The 16,549-nt window shown below is 43.8% G+C and overlaps 2 non-coding genes across 2 annotated transcripts; one reads left to right on the top strand and one right to left on the bottom strand.

The window, feature by feature from the left end:
- The first annotated feature begins 12,028 nt into the window (after window positions 1-12,028).
- On the top strand, window positions 12,029-12,102 carry TRNAI-AAU (transfer RNA isoleucine (anticodon AAU)). Its single transcript has one exon. It is a non-coding gene; the product is annotated as a tRNA-Ile (tRNA).
- A 3,982-nt stretch (window positions 12,103-16,084) lies between these two features.
- TRNAT-AGU (transfer RNA threonine (anticodon AGU)) lies at window positions 16,085-16,158 on the bottom strand. The gene has a single exon. It is a non-coding gene; the product is annotated as a tRNA-Thr (tRNA).
- Window positions 16,159-16,549: the final 391 nt, after the last annotated feature.

Raw genomic sequence — 16,549 nt, 5'->3', positions numbered from 1 at the left:
TAAAGATGAATAACATTGAATAAGTTGGTCTCTATTTTTTGCTGCACACATCTGGAAATTGATCTCTAACAGGCTGGATAGTTCTGCCTACAAAAGTTTGACAGATTGTGGGACTGTTTAACATACCCCGGAGTAAAACCTTCTAATAATATCTGGCTGCAGGTTCTTTGTTATTAATGGCAGGGACGGTAAAGGCAAATTTTTCGAAATCTGCCTCTGCTAAAGGAATTGTAAAAAAGCAGTCTTTTAAATCTATAATAATGAGCAGCCAGTCTTTAGGGAGCATAGTGGGGGATGGGAGCCCAGGTTGTAAGGCTCCCATCGGTTGAATTACAGCGTTGACCACTCTCAAGTCGGTCAGCATGTGCCATCTACCGGACTTTTTCTTAATTACAAATACTGGGGAATTCTAAGGAGAGAAAGTGGGTGAAATATATCCTTTTTCTAGTAGTTCTTTAACTATTTCATAAAGCGCCCCCAATTTTTCCTTAGGCCACTGTTCGACCCAGACAGGGCGCTGGGTCATCCATTTTAAGGGAAATTGCTCTTTCACCGTAATGAACTGCAGGGCGAACCTGAATTGCCCCCTCTCCATAATGAACTGCGGGTCAGGCAATAATGAACGCAGCCAGCAGAGTCTCGGTGAGCCGAGTCTCTGGCTCCCTCCGCCTGCACTCACTCTGCTGAGGAGGATGTGGCCATTCCGGACATTCCTCTAGAGGAACCGTGGGCTGAATGAGTTTCTGAATAGGTTTAGGAAGACTAGGGGGATTGGCATAAATTACTTCCGGACTGTCCTTTTGACTAGTACTTGGTAGAGGCGTTTCAGAGTCCGGATTATCAAACTCCTCTCTCTCCTCCTCTGACTCAGCCTCATCATTTGCCTGAAAAGGCTCCAGTGTTGCATGCACCAGTGACCAAACTGACCAAACAGGCAAAGGAATTTCCTTTCCTTCTCTATATACTTTTTAAAAGTCCTTTCCAACTCTTTCTCAGTCTTTTAATTTCAAAGTTCCCTCTTCAGGGAACCAAGGGCAAAATTGTTCCACAGCATGAAATAAATTCATAAGATTTTTTATACCAACTTTTATGCCATCACGCTTCAAGAGCCGCCCTAGCAAGCTCAAATACGTGGTGTACTTACTTTCAGTTTTCCCCATTGTGTCCCCGGGTTTCTCTAAGTGACCTGCTTACCAGCAGAGCTTAAAAACTTTTTCGTCCTCGGGAGTCCTTCGTCCATTAGCCCTCCGTTTCACAAGCTCGAGCATTCCTTCATCAGATTCTTTTGAGCCCCACGTTGGGCACCAGAATGTTGGGGACCAGCCTCAATACCACCCTTAGGGTACCTAAAGTCCGGTGGCGACAAAGGAATGAGAAGACACAGGTTAAGAGTGTATAAAGAGTGGAGTGGGGGCCAGGGGGCCAATTGCAAAATGGAGGCTGCAAAAGGCGCCCAGCTCTGGTCTCCACACTATTTATTGAGTACAATCACTTAGATCCAAAAAGCAGACATTTAGGGCGAAATGGTGAAAGGAAGGCAGTGTGTTACAGGCGTAATCTATAGCAATAGCGGTTTAAATGAATCTCCTTTGTGCCCAAACAGCATATCTTTAACTTATCGGAGAGTAGCTAGTGGGAGCGGGCTTAACTAGGAGCCTGCACGTCTATCTACATTCTAATGCTCCAAAGGAGTGTCTTTCTTCTTGAACACAGTGTTTATAGATAAGAGAGCAGGTTGCACTCAGAGCATGGGAACATAATGGCGATAAGAAGGCTTTCCTCTTCAGAGGTCTCTTGTGGCTTTCCACAACTTATTGTCCCATATTTTTATTGCCAGTTTATGCAGGTACCCCATAAGCCTTTTTCCCAATAGATCTTCAAGAGAATGTCCAGCAACCCAAACAGCTGACACCCTGTTGGGTAAGCAGAGCTCAATCTCTCAGGGTTTGGAAAGCTGCAGGAGGGGCAGTAAAGCACAGAGAAGAGAAAGTACCACCGAGAAGTACTGTAGTAAAAAAAAAAAAAATTTTGGTTTTACCATTCACCTTCCATCAAATTTCTACTAGTCAACAAAGCAAATAAAGACAACTACTATTTCACATGGTAGATGCAGAAACAGAGTTAATGAAGTGTGCTAAAGATAAGAAACATGATCTTGTGCCTATCTTTTTTTGTTTGTTTGAGATGGAGTCTCGCTCTGTTGCCCAGGCTGGAGTGCAGTGGTGCAATCTCGGCTCACTGCAACCTCGGTTTCCCGGGTTCACACCATTCTCCTGCCTCAGCCTCCTGAGAAGCTGGGACTATAGGCGCGCGCCACCGCGCTTGGCTAATTTTGTTTGTATTTTAGTAGAGACAGGGTTTCACCACGTTGGCCAGGATGGTCTTGATCTCCTGACCTTGTGATCTGCCCGCCGTGGCCTCCCAAAGTGCTGGGATTACAGGCGTGAGCCACCGCGCCAGCCAATCTTGTGCCTATCTTTAAATTAAAAACAAAATTTACAAATTACATAACAAAATAAGTAAATAGTTGACCTGGCTCATCGAAAGATATGGCTCTCCTTTCTCAAAAACAAAACAAAAAAAAGGGAAAAAACGTCCTTCAAGTCTGAGATACATACCTGTATATAGACAGAGAGAGAGAGAGAGTAAATGAGTCAATAACTTCAGATGAATCAAAGGAGTAGAAAAGTAGAAAAGAAATAGGAGAATTGTAGGGTCCACAAGACAGCAGGCACGGGGTGACTCAGGGGCTCTGCTGGCCCCTCCCTGGGTTTACCACTGCCCACGGGTGGATCAGGCCCCGGCCTGAGAGGAACCCTCGCAAGGGCAGGTATTTACCACCTCCTCCCTATCACTGGAAATAAGTGCTCATTGTAGCCCAAAGAAACTCACGCTTAGACAGAAAATTTCTCGGCAAGGCACCTTTACTTCTGCAGAAGGGTGCTGCTTGCACCTGTTACAATCACAAGAGCACAACGAACAAAAGAGGGAAGGAGTTTTTAATACTAATGCAGTTCCTGTTTCTGTGTTCTTCCCCTGTTGGCTGGGGTTGGACTGCACAATCTAAGCTGATCCTGACTGGCTAACACTTAAACTTTTCCAAATAGGGTAAACCCACCATTTGCGAAAAGAAGAGGTGGGGGGGTGGGGGGTAGGATTGATTTACAACTTTTACAACTTATGACCAGAAAGTTGAGTCTTTGAAGAGGAACTTAGTTGTCCCAACTATTTCCCCTCTTCTGTTTTATAGTTCTTCCTCTTCAAATTTCTTCAACAGGATTTGGTTTTTTTGTTCTTCTTGATTATCTAGGAGCAAGAGCTTATCTGAGTACAGAGGGGGAGAGGTGAGGGAGGTTTTTGTAAGAGCTGCTTCTATGAGCCTTTGGGTTAACCCACGAATACAAGGTATGATACAGCAGCTCACAAGGATGAGTACATCTGTAACAACTGCAAGGAAGGTAAAGATTGAGGTCATGAGTCCTTTCCATTTTCCAAACCACCTTTCCATCAGGCCCATAAAGGGGCCGTCTATTCCAGAGTTTTCCACTAATTCACTTGCTAGGGTGGTAAGGCCTTGTAAGGCTTTTGTGATTGTCCCATCAGGGGCTGTATTATTAGGCATAAAAGTACAACACTGGACCCCGATCATGACACAAAGTCTGCCCTTTTCAGCTAACATCATGTCAAGGGCTATTCTAGTTTCCCAGGCCATCTGGCTGGTTGGGCCTAACTGTTCAGCTATTCCTTTTATGGCATCTCTGGTATAATTGACAAATTGCTGCTGATGGTAGTATATATAATTTATCCAGTCTACATTTTTGTTAATAGTGGACCACCAGAATAAGATAGGCTCGAACCCAGTGGCTATTTGGTTTCAAGCTTTGAATTCATTTGGTACCCCCTGCGGGACCCTGATACTGTCTATGTAACGTGCAGGTCAAAGGACCCCTGAAAGGCTTCTCTTTTTCTTCGGGTTACTTGCTTCCTGTCTGGTTGATGAAATGCCAAGGTGAAAGGGATGGCTAATTGGATCAGAGTGCAAGTGCTGCTCCAGTTGCTTGGCAGTGTACCCAATGTTGGTCCCCCACAATACCGCTCAGGGATAGACGACGTCCCACACATCTGCTTGGGGATAGACTAGGGCTGACTGAGTGGTTAGTTCTTAAAAAAGTTTAGGCCAACTACATCCCGTCGGGTTTCCAAGGAATGTCAAATGTTTCCCTTGCTGTGAGAGACACAAGGTAAAATTGGCATCGAGAGCTGGAGATTGAATGGCCCTTGGGGGCAGTTCCATAGGGCTCTTTACCTTTGGGAAAAGTAGTGAAAGAGTGGTGCATGACTTGTTTCCCCAGGCTGTGGGGTGCTGGAAGAGGCCTACCGTAAAATCCATGCCTAGTTGTTTGGCCCATCCGAGTAAAGGAACAATTTGGGTTTGTTGGCCTGCCCATTGCACAAGTGTAACAATTGCTTTTATTTAGAGTGCGAATGGAATATTTAATCCATTCCAGCCAGGCATTGATATCTTGATACCTGGTTTTTATGTCTAGGGTTTTCTTCAAGTCCTTGACATCTACTGTAGCTACTTTGGTTTTGTCATTTGGCATGAAGCGAGAAATGGTTTGATTGTGTGGGAGGGGGTAATGGTAGAAGATGGAGAAGGAGGAACAAAGCACATTTCAAAGAAGCCTATAGGGTCCTTTCCAGTGATATCTGCTCCTAGGCCGTAAAAGCGCTCTAAAGTGGGTGTAGGTTTGGTGGAGGTAGGGATATTAATAGAGATAAGTACTGGGTTGCAATGGTGAGATTGGCAATTAGAAGGGGTGGTTCCTTTGGTGAAGTGGAGGTAGGGTTTTAGGGCGGTGCAACCCTCTGAGGAGGTCCAGCCCTGATACTTGGTAGTCCATATAACATCTCCCCAAGTATAGCAAAACCACTAATGCCAGATTCATGCCTGTTAAGTGCAAGAGTCAGTTTTGTAGACAGTACAGTCTATCTTAGAGGGACAAAGTTACTTTTCTGAAGAGGCTAGCTGTCTTTCACTTCGGAGATCCCTGCAGGGCATGACAAGACAGGCATCAAATGTAATTGTTTTGGGGGAGGGTGATTGGGTTATATTGATGATAAGATGTCCTTGGGTAGCTAAAGGAAGAAGAAAAAGACAGATTAAACCCTTTTGAATGTTAGTTTGGGGGCTGTCGACAGACAGTCCATGACTTTGCAAGGGATGGGGCATTTTTTACTTAAGTGTGGTGGGTCCATCCTTTTTCGGCCGTTCAGATTGCTGTTTCGGTGGTTAGGAGTAGTAGATAAGGTCCTTCCCATGTTGGTTCGCGCTTTCCCTCTTTCCAACTTTTGATAAGGCTGGTGTTGGTTAACTGGGAATTCGAGGGCAATGTAAGGCAATGAGAAGGCATTTTGTCCATGGTAACCGGGTTTCAAAGATTAATTTGGTTAGGAGATTTTTTTAGAGTTTGATTCATTCTTTCTACCCTCCTTGATGAGGGCGGGTGGCAGGGAGTATGATATTCCCATTTTATTCCTAGTACTTGGGTTAGCCCCTTAATGATGTGTGCGATGAAGTGGGTCCCATTTTCCGGATGAACATTCTCTATTAGTCCAAACCTGCATATGATATGTTCCAAAATGGCTTTGACTGCATTACTGGCTGTTGTGCTTGGGAAGGGGATGGCCTCTCTCCAGTGGGTGAGATGGTCTACTATTACTAGTAAATACTTAAGACAGCCTATTGGGGGCGGCGTTTCAGTGTAGTCAACTTGGATGTTTTGGAACGGCCTCAACCCTGAGTTTCTTCCCCTCCACAGGTTGCCTCTTTAGGGTTTGCTTATTAGTTTTTCTGCACCATCCGCCACTTACCTAGTGAGGGTATATATCCCTACACACCCATAGACTCTAAGGACTGCATCGCACATAGCTTGAGGACCCCAGTGAGTTCCTTGGTGAAGCTGTGACAATACTTCCCTCATGAGGGGTTCAGACAGCATTTCCCATCCATCTGTCCACACCCACTTCCCCTCTGGGCTTTCCTTAGCTCCTGTTTTCTTTAGTTTCTCTTGGTTTGTGTGGGAGAAGATGGAGATCACAGCTGGAGGGGGAAGACAAGGGGTTAGATGGAAAATGGGTGCCTCTTGGGAATAGGCAGCTCGCTAGCTTGCTTAGCTACTTAATCTGCGAAGTTATTTCCCCGGCTTTCAAAAGATGGGTTATTTTGGTGTCCTGGGACATGGACAACTGCAATCTCTTCCGGCAGCTGAAGATTTTCTAGCACTTGCATAATTAATTCCTTGTGGACCAAATCTTGGCCCTTACTATGGACGAGGCCTCGTTCAGTTCAGATCTTTTCCGAAGGCATACTTGGAGTAAGTGTAAATAGTTCCTTCCTGATTCTGCAGGGATTTTAAGGCTTGGTTTAATGCAAAGAGTTCACATGTTTGGGCAGACCACTTATTTGGCAGTCTTTCTGACTCTACCACTGTGAGGGTTTCCCTATCAACTATGGAGTACCCATTGTGCCTTTTTCCTTCAATGACCTGGGAGGAGCCGTCTATAAAGAGGTGATGCCCTGTTTGGAACGGGGTTTCATGCCTGGATGCGGTCTGACTCTAGTTTAAAAACTGATTAGATCTAAGCAGTTATGCTCACGTTCCTCCTGGTTTGGATTTCCTGTTAGGAAAGCAGCGGGGTTGAGTGAATTGTCAGTGGTTAGTGTTAGATTATCTCCCTCTAATAAGATAGCTTCATATTTTAAAATCCTTGAGTCAGTGAGCCATCTCCCTGCCTTCTGATTAAGAATGGTTCTGACTTGATGAGGGGCACTTACCATGAGGTTTCCCCCAAAGGTTATTTTCATGCTTTCTTCTGTTAGCAAGGCAGTTGCTGCTATGGATTGGACACATTCGGGCCATCCACGGGTTACTGGGTCAAGGATTTTTGACAGAAAGACTACAGGCTGCCGGTGGCCTCCATGTTTTTGGGTGAGTACCCCTAAGGCCACTCCTTTGCTTACATTAACGAAAAGATGGAATGGCTGTTCTAAGGAGGGCAAGGTTAGAACAGGGGCAGTTACAAGTAGGTGTTTTAATTCTTTTACCGTTGGATCTCTGATGGGGTCCAAAGGAGGGGGTCTGGTCCTTCTTGAGTGAGTTTTTGATATAGGGGCTTTGTTTTTAAGGCATAAGAGTCAGTCCACAGATGACAATATCCAACCAATCCTAATAATTTCCTAAGTTCCTGCTTTGTTTCAGGTAAAGGCAAAGATAGGATACCTTCAATTCGTTCAGATCCTATCTTTCGTTCACCTTTACTGATTAGGTGTCCTAGATATTTTACCTCAGATTCTATGAATTGGAGTTTGTTCTTTGAGACCCGTAATCCTTGTCCCCTTAGGAAATTTAGGAAATTAACTGAAATTGCTGTTACTTGATCCTTGTTATCTCCTGAAATGAGCAGGACATCTATGTATTTGAGTAGGCATATGGATGAAGGCAGGGAGAAGTTTTCTAGGACTTGCTCTAAAATTTGACGAAATAGATTTGGGGACTCTGTAAACCTTGGGGCAAGACTGTCCATCTACCAGAGTGAGGGTCCTCTCACTCAAAGGCAAATTTGTCCCAGCTGTCCTCTGCTAAAGGGCAAGCCCAAAAGGCATCATTTAAATCTATCACTGTGAACCATTGGTGGTTATGTGGGATTCTACTGAAAATGGTGTAAGGATTGGGAACAACAGGGTGGATGGTCTGAACTATTTGGTAAATAGCCTGGAGGTCTTGCACTAGCTGGTATGACCTGTCTGACTTCCTTACAGGCAATATTGGAGTGTTATAAGGGGACATACAGGGTTCAAGTCTTTCAATTATAGGTTTTAGAACTATCCTGGTTTTAAACCTATCCTGGCTTCCAAGGGAATAGGGTATTGTTTTCGTTTCACTGCTTCCCCAGGAGTTTTTAATTTGACGTGGATTGGAGGAACCCGTCCTCGATTACGTTCCTTCAACCATACATTGAAGATGGATGCAGCTTTCTTCTGAAGTGGTGAGTAGGTTTAAGGAAGTAAGGAGTTTTCCTTGATTAACATATAGGCCTATGCCTAATCTTAACATTAAGTCCTTTCCTAATAAATTAGTTCCTGCTTCAGGAATTAAGAAGAACTTAGTAGCAACCGATTTATTCTTATATTTGACTTCAGTTTCCTCTAGAATTTTTGCTCTGAATCCTTCCCCTTTAACTCCTGAGACAGTAAGGTCTTTGGCTGAACAGGATAAACCTGATGGGAGAAAACATAGGCAGGAGCCAGCTGCTCCCGAATTGACTAGGAAAGTGACTATTTCCAATTTGGGTTCCACCGTTAAATTTATCAAGGGCTCTTCGTGGGACTCAAGATGGAAGATGTAGAGCCCCTGAGCCCACTGTTCTTCAAATGTCATGAGTGAAAGGACTTTCTTTTCCCTCTCCAGTTCGGGACATTCCCTCTTAAAATGTCCTGGCTTTCCACACCTGAAACATCTGTTTTTCCTTCTCCCCCTCCTGGTTCCCTGATTCTCAGGTTTCATCCCTTTGCTTCCTGTATAGGGTCTGGCAGCCTGGTACTCAGAAGGTTTACAAGTTCTATTTCCCTGGGATCTCTGTTGAAAAGTTCCCTGTTGTAGGGTGGACAGCATAATTTTTGCCTTTGCTTCTGCCTTTCCTCATCCCTCCGCACATATACCTTTTGGACCTCTCTTAAAAGTTCCTCTATGGGACAGTCTTTCCAATTTTCTGTCTTTTGTAATTTCTTTGTAGTGTCCAGCCAACTATTGGTGACAAAGTGGAGCTTTAACATCCTTTGTCCTAGTGGGTCCTCTATGTCCAAACCTGCGTATTTTCTTATCTGTTCCTTAAGTCTGTAAGAATTCCATGGGCCCTTCATCTTTCTCTTGCTGTACATTAAATGCTTGGGAAATGTTTTGAGTTGGAGGAACTGATTCCTGAATCCCTTTAATTATCATATCCCTATCTCTCATGTTTTCCCGGTGAGCCGCACTGTTGTTATCCCATTGAGGGTTCTGGGCCGGGAATTTATGCTCTGCTGCAAGGACATTCTGACCAGGGGGGTGCTTGCACTCCCAGACTATCATAGCAGCCTTGCGGATCATGGTTCTTTCCTCTCCTAAGAAGAGAATACCTAGAATAGACATCAATTCAGCCCAGGTATACAGTTGTGGCCCCATAAATTGGTCAATTTGATCTGAGACTCCAAAAGCGTCATCTAACAGTGGTTTGAGTCTCCTTTTTAGATTTCTAACCTCTTCACTAGTTAAGGGGGGCATTTACGAAGCCAATATCCCCTCCTCCTAGTGGTACTTCCCTCAAGGGAAGAGAGGTTGGGGCAGACTTCTTTGAAAAGAGGAAAGGAAAGTTTTGAATATCCCTTTGGCATTGTTCTGTTTGCCACTGGAGCTTTCCTAAGGGAGGGGCATGTTCGAGTGGCTGTCCAACGGGGGTGTGTGATGTCAAGGCCCATGGGGCAGGGTTATATGGGGGAGGGACCGAGTTTTAGCTTGGGGCAGAGGGGTAGGCGAGGGAAGGGCTGATGTTCAGTCGCGACGGAGAGGTAGGCGTGGGAAGGTGGTCTAGAGGATCTCGTGCATCTTTGGATATAGAATATGACTTAGCTAGGTCGTCTTTGGGGGAGTTTTGAGTTTGGCTTTGCTTTTTCGTCCTTTAGGGGATAGAGAAGGACAGGTCTTTGTCTCCAACATAGAGCATAATCTATCTCCTCTTGAGAAACTGGGCTTTTATCATTGACATACTGGGTCAGGAGTTGGCATATCCAGTCCTCGTCCCACCCAAACTTTGGCCAAAAGACCGAAGGTCAGACGATGAGTTCCTTAGCCCAAATAAAACAGCAATACTTTATCATTTGCTGTCTTTTCTTGTGTTTGGTCCTTTCATTATCCTTCCAGTATTTTAACATAAGGCCTAGGGGACTGTGAGGGAAATTTGATTGTCTGCTTGGCCTTTTAGAGTCTCTGTCTTACTTGGGGTATTTCCCATCCTGGAGGTTGGTGAGGCTTAATCTATAATATTAGAGATCTCTTGCACTCCCGTGTCTTAGAGGCTCAACCTCCCCTTTTTCCACTGGAGGTTTCTTGCACTCTTGTGAGCACTCACTTCGTCGTTATTGGCTGCTTCCCTTGCGGGAATTTTAGGCACCTCTTAGCATTGGCGGGTAGGTGGAATCCCCAGATTGGAAAACCGCCCTAAGCCGTATGAGGTGACCACGGAACCAAGTCCGGACTCCGCACTCGCTTTGTGCCCAGTGTTACGTCTCACTCACACACTTTCAACCTCCAGAGACCCCAACCACCAAGGAATGCTTTGCCGCCCCAATAGCGACGTTTCTTACCTTGGTCTGTGCACAGAGTTACCTGTGGTCGCCATGGAATTCTTTTTTTTTTTTTTTTTTTTTTTTTTTTTGAGACGGAGTCTCGCTCTGTTGCCTAGGCTGGAGTGGTGGCATGATCTCGGCTCACTGCAACTTCTGCCTCCGGGTTCAAGTGATTTTCCTGCCTCAGCCTCCCAAGTAGCTGGGACTGAGGGCGCGCACCACCACGCCCGGCTAATTTTTGTATTTTTAGTAGAAACGAGTTTCACCATATTGGCCAGGCTGGTCTCACAGAATTCTTAAGGATCCTCCCTACCGTCCGCGTTGCTGAGAGTCCGGATTTATTAGTCATTTCGGGCGGGACTCGATCCTCCGCTCCTGGGGCCACCACGAGGCAATGGGACGTGTCTCCCCATGAAGGATAATCGCTAGCCCCTCCCGAAGGAGAATAGGATCCTGGACGAGTACCTAAGATTTGCTGGAAACAAGTGCTCGGTGTAGCCAAAAGAAACCCGCACTTAGACAGAAAATTCCTCAACAAGACATCTTTACTTCTGCAGAAGGGTGCTCCTTGCCTGTTACAATTGCAAGAGCACACCAAACAAAGGAGGGAAGGAGTTTTTAATCCTAACGCAGTTCCTGTTTCTGTGTCCTTCCCCTATTGGCTGGGGTTGGACCGCACAATCTAAGCTGATCCCGATTGGCTAAGACTTAAACTTTGGCAAATAGGGTAAACCCTGGATTTGCGAAAACAAGGAGTGTATGTGTGTGGTGGGGGGCGGGTAGGATTGATGTACAACTTTTGCAACTTATGACCAGAAAGTTGAGTCTTTGAAGAGGGACTTAGTTGTCCCAACACTCTGAGTTGCCTGACCCGGTCCTGGGCTCAGTTCCTCCCAGATACCGGCGTTTATCATTGGTGTAGATAATGGTGACTTCCCTTGTCTTAGATGTGGGTGTCTTGGTCTTCCCGGGACGGAAGAAGTCAGAGACTTTCGAAAGGAGCCGTCCCGCTGGTCCTTTCATTTACGCCGATGTCAGCCCGGCACTCGAGCATCACCAAGGGCCCGGTGCCCAAGACTGCAGGGCCAAGTCTGATTTTATCGTTTGTGGAGCTGCAAGCTTAGGACGCACAGCTGTGAATTTCAGGTCCTAGTGACTGCGGAACCACCGCGAGGCCAGGAGGCGAGAGAGTGAACTTTCCCAGGTTCCTAGGCCGAAGAGCCCACCTGGCTGGAATGGTCTCAAGGAGCAAAGAGGAATCCGCACCCTCCGAGTCCTCCGAACCCTCCGAACCTGCGGCGGCTCTGCGGTTGGTTCCGTGAGGAACTGGCCGCGATCGCAAGCCTGGAGCTGCTTTTTGGTTTGTTCTGAGTCCTTCACCTGGTGAGGGGAAGGAAGCCCTGCTTGGGGTCGTTGAATCTGAGTTTTCTCCAGTCAGAATCAGTGGTTTGAGACTGTTTTCCCTGAAAAAGCATGGTTTACCTGTGCCTACAGTGAGGAATTCGCCTTTTCTTAAAAAAAAAAAATTTATTAATAAAAGGGAAAGTAACGCTTCTATTACAAAGGAAAAAAAAAAGCAAAACCCAGCGGGCATGGATCAGCTATGATTTAAATAAACATAAGAAAAGGCCCACCCACCATGGCGGCCGGTTAGCTCAGTTGGTTAGAGCGTGGTGCTAATAACGCCAAGGTCGCGGGTTCGATCCCCGTACGGGCCACTTCTTCGGGTTTCTGTTTTTGTTTGTTTGTTTTTTTTTTTCGTTTTCGTTTTTATTTTAAACCGACCACACCCCGCTTGTAAACTTCGGTTTTACATCGAACTCCGGAGCCTCGCCTATCCATTTATAAATGTAGTTGCACTAGCTAGACAGGAATTTTTTACTTTACTTTTTTTTTTTTTTTTAAATCGACCACACCTGGATTGTATACTACGGTTTTACATCCAACTCCGGAGCCCTGCGTATCCATTTGTAAATGTGGTTGCAATAGCTAGACAAGCATTAGATTTGCACGTTTTTTATTCTTTTGAAGAAATAATATACGAGTTAGAATGAAGAGGTTTTTAAATTTGTTTGTTTTGTTTGTTTTTGAGACAGTCTTGCTCTGACGCCCAGGCTGGAGTGCAGCGGCGCGGTCTTGGCTTACTGCAACCTCCGCCTCCCAGGTTTAAGCAATTCTCCTGCCTCAGCCTCCCAAGTAGCTGGGATTACAGGCGTGTGCCACCACGCCCGGCTAATTTTTGTATTTTTAGTAGAGACGGAGTTTCACCATGTTGACCAGGCTAGTCTTGAACTCCTAACCTCAGGTGATCCGCCTGCCTTGGCCTCCCAAAGTGCTGAGATTACAGGTATGAGCCATCGCGCCCGGCCAGGATGAAGATTTTTTAAAGGAAATTCAATGAGGTGGGTGGGTGATTTTAGAAAGGGGAAAATAAGAATTCGATAATGTCTTGTATTATTTTGGGAAAAAAACTTTCTGAGATAATACTATTTTGACATATTTTAAGCTTTTGAAAGAGATCATATTGATTCTTCCCCTAGTTGATCACTCAGTTGGTTAAATTGTTATGTTTGTAGCTTTGAGGGCGAGGGTTCAGTCTACCTGGGAAAAAGCCAGACTTGTGACGTTGCTTTCTGCCAAGCTCCAGACTTGCAGCCACAACTGCTCAGCGTCAAAATGGATCCATGGTTAGCCTTAGGCTTATATTTGACAGCCGTTCTCGATGTGGCCCATACCAAGCCATTTACAATGCGGCCCTTACCAAGCCATTAACAATTCATTAAACAATTTTTGAACATATATCGTAAAAGCGATAGGTTTGAAATGTGACAAAAATTGAGTGCGTGATGGGAGATAGGAGGGCCAGAGCCTCTGGGTCCACTCTAAGTCTTAGCACCTCGCTCTTTCTGTCCTGTGCTTTCTTGGAGTCTGGTCACTGGGTCCCCGTGTGCCTGCCACGTGTCTCATTTACATTTCTTCCTTCACTCCTCATCCTCCCAACATGTTTTTACCCTTCTCTTATTTTAAAACATGGGTTGCTATGAAAATGACATTAACAATATTGATAAATAATGCGGTAAATAACGGCTCAAAAACAGCGCCAAGGACATCGTGGGCGAATCACAAAGGGAAGGGGCTCCCTCTGTTTTGCTCAGTGCTGTGATTTTTCACGTCAAGAACAGTAAGTAGCTCAAAGTCAGCGACTGAAAAAGATTTCTTTAGAATGAATTAATAAAGAGTACCTACTACTTAGTCCATTGTATATTAGATGATATATACAGATTTAAGTATAAGAAGGATTCCACAGGCAGTTGCTGACTTTGAAAACGAAGGGAGCCACCAGTCGAGAACTCAGGCATCTGCTAGCAACTGTGAACAACCTGTAAACCGTTATCTCAGTCCTACAGCTGCAGGGAACTGAATGCTACTGACAACCTGAGTGAGGTTGAAAACGAATTCTCCCCTAGAGCCTCCATAAAGGACATGGCCGGGCCTGCTGACATTTTGGTATTAGTTTTATGACACCCTGCCAGACTTATAATGCACAGAACTGTGTGATAATGAATGGATGTTGTTTTAAGCTATTAAATTTGTGGTACTTTGTTAAGGAAGTAATAGAAAAACTAACAAAACAAGAAATTGTTAACCCACCCACACTTCCTACTATCTATCCTGGGTTATCTTCCTCTCTTCAGTGCAGTGTAAGATGAAATATGGTTTTAAAATGAGGGACAATAATTTTCAACATCAACACAGTAAGAATGAAAAGAAAAAAAGAGGGATCTTCTTTTGATCCATTAAAAATTAAGGACATAGATATGCATATATATGAAAAGTTAATACATTCACATAAACAGTAACTAAAAGTGAACATTTTCTTCTTCCTCATAACTCACATCTGCTCAGTTCTCAGCACTACCTCCTATATATGACAATTCTTCTTAGTTTCCTATGTATTCTCCCTAATGTTCTTCGTGCAATAGGTGCAAATATACATAATACATTTTACTTTTCCTTTCTACTTATGTAAAATATAACATTATACACACTATTTTACATTCTGCTTTTTTCACTTGATTTGCCTTGGAGATGTCTAATTTAGCAACACTTGTAATGCTTTCAAACAGCATTATATACTGTACAGAAATAAACTTCTTTCTTTTTCTTTTTTTTTTTTTTTTTGAGACAGAGTTTCCATCTTGTCACCCAGTCTGGAGTACAGTGGTGTGATCTTGGCTCACTGCATCCTCCATCTCCCGGGCTCAAGTGATTATCCTGCCTCAGCCTCCCGAGTAGCTGGGATTACAGGCACCCGCCACCATGCCCGGCTAATTTTTGTATTTTTAGTAGAGACAGGGTTTCACCATGTTGGTCAGGCTGGTCTTGAACTCCTGACCTCGTGATCCACCTGCCTCAGCCTCCCAAAGTGCTGGGATTACAGGCGTGAGCCACCACACCTGACCTGAAGCTTCCTTTCAATGTGTAGGTTGAGTTTGGAGTAACTGACAGGTGTCAGGTATGTGAGAGTTGGTATGTGATTTGTGTGTTCCACTTAATATTTCAGACAGAAGTTGTTTAGGGCCACTTAACTGAAATGTACCTGAGAACATATTTGTTCCTCTCTGAGCTTTTAGTAAGCATAGAGCAAGAATAACACTATAACATGTAATATATAAATCTTAAGATATTTTCAGCCTTCTTTGAATTTAGTTTGCAAGAGAGAGAATACTGTAGTATTCAAGTTTGTATTTTTAGATACTTAAACTTTGAAGACATAGCTTAATAAATTGTTCACAAATTTTTCAATAGCAGCATTCCAATTTTCAGGATCCTTTAAATATCAGTTTTCTGAGAAGTGAAGCTGAGGCTTGTGACAATCTTTTTTGCTCACATTCCTTTGAAAGTAGGTGGAGAGAACTGCTATGAATAAAATGAGAAAGCAGAATTCAGATTTACTCTGAAGTATAAATGATTTCAGGCACAGTGCAGGACTACTTTTACAGCAGTGAAAAGACAATGACTCTGGTGGAAATCCGATAATAACCTTTGAAATCTCTTTAGATAAAACTGAGAAGCCTAATGAGTAGGCCAGTGCTGTAGAGGGTACAGTTTAGTTTATGAACTGCAACGCCACTTAAGATTCAGGAAATTCTTCATTCATTTGCGATTTATTTCCTCAAGATATCATTGAGTCCCTAGATCCTAGATCCACAAATAAGACAATTCTTAGGGTCATACAAAACCGAAATGGTGAGAATATAAATTGCACCATTGCTCTCTTGTTTTCAAAAATCAAAGTGAATCAGACTCCAAACAAAATGCCATGGCTTGACACTGATAATCAAAATCTATCATATAGCTGAAAATGATGGCTATCAAGGTTAAGAGGCTGGAGACTGAATGTCTACAACAGAATTTGAAATATTACTCTCTACTATGTATTACAAGATTTTTTTGGTACAACTTGTGTATCCCCAGTCTTACCTGTCATCAGCAAACCCATTGCTTTTTACCAACAGAAACTTTATTCATTTTTCCCTTCATCCTAACCCTTTCATATTGTGATGCAGTTACCTGGCAAGGGACTCTCCATGATTGTGCTAATTGCTCAATACAGATTTCACAACCTATAAATTCCTTAATGCATTTTCAACATATGTATTTGCAACATACTATTGAAAATGTAAAATTGAACAACTAAGGCCCCGCTGGGATTCGAACCCAGGATCTCCTGTTTACTAGACAGGCGCTTTGACCAGCTAAGCCACAGGGCCCCTCTTGGGTGTGTGTTCAGATATATCGTATTTATAACATTTTTGTAAAATGTATCAATTTGCCAAAAGTGTACTTAATTTTGTGACAAAGAAAGCACATCTGTGTTTCTGAACCAGCAACAAAGCAGCAATTCCAACACTAAAAAAAATACTTTTCTTCAATGCAAGGTTTCAGAATTTATTTCAAATTGAAATGAGTGAAATTTCTATTTCATGGTGACTATCTCCCCCTACAGGAAATATTGGATATCGCAACATATTTTAAATTTATTTCTCTGTTCGTGCATTCATTTTGTCCACAAATGTTGAGTCATTACTGCATTTCAGGTACTTTTCTAGGTATTGGAGATAGAACATTGAATAAAACAGCAAAATTTTCTTCCACTATTGA

Source organism: Pongo pygmaeus, chromosome 5 (assembly GCF_028885625.2).
Source record: "Pongo pygmaeus isolate AG05252 chromosome 5, NHGRI_mPonPyg2-v2.0_pri, whole genome shotgun sequence".
In the NCBI taxonomy this organism is placed as follows: domain Eukaryota; kingdom Metazoa; phylum Chordata; class Mammalia; order Primates; family Hominidae; genus Pongo; species Pongo pygmaeus.
Note: the sequence above shows the minus strand (reverse complement) of the source record. Positions and strands in the feature narration are given on the sequence as shown.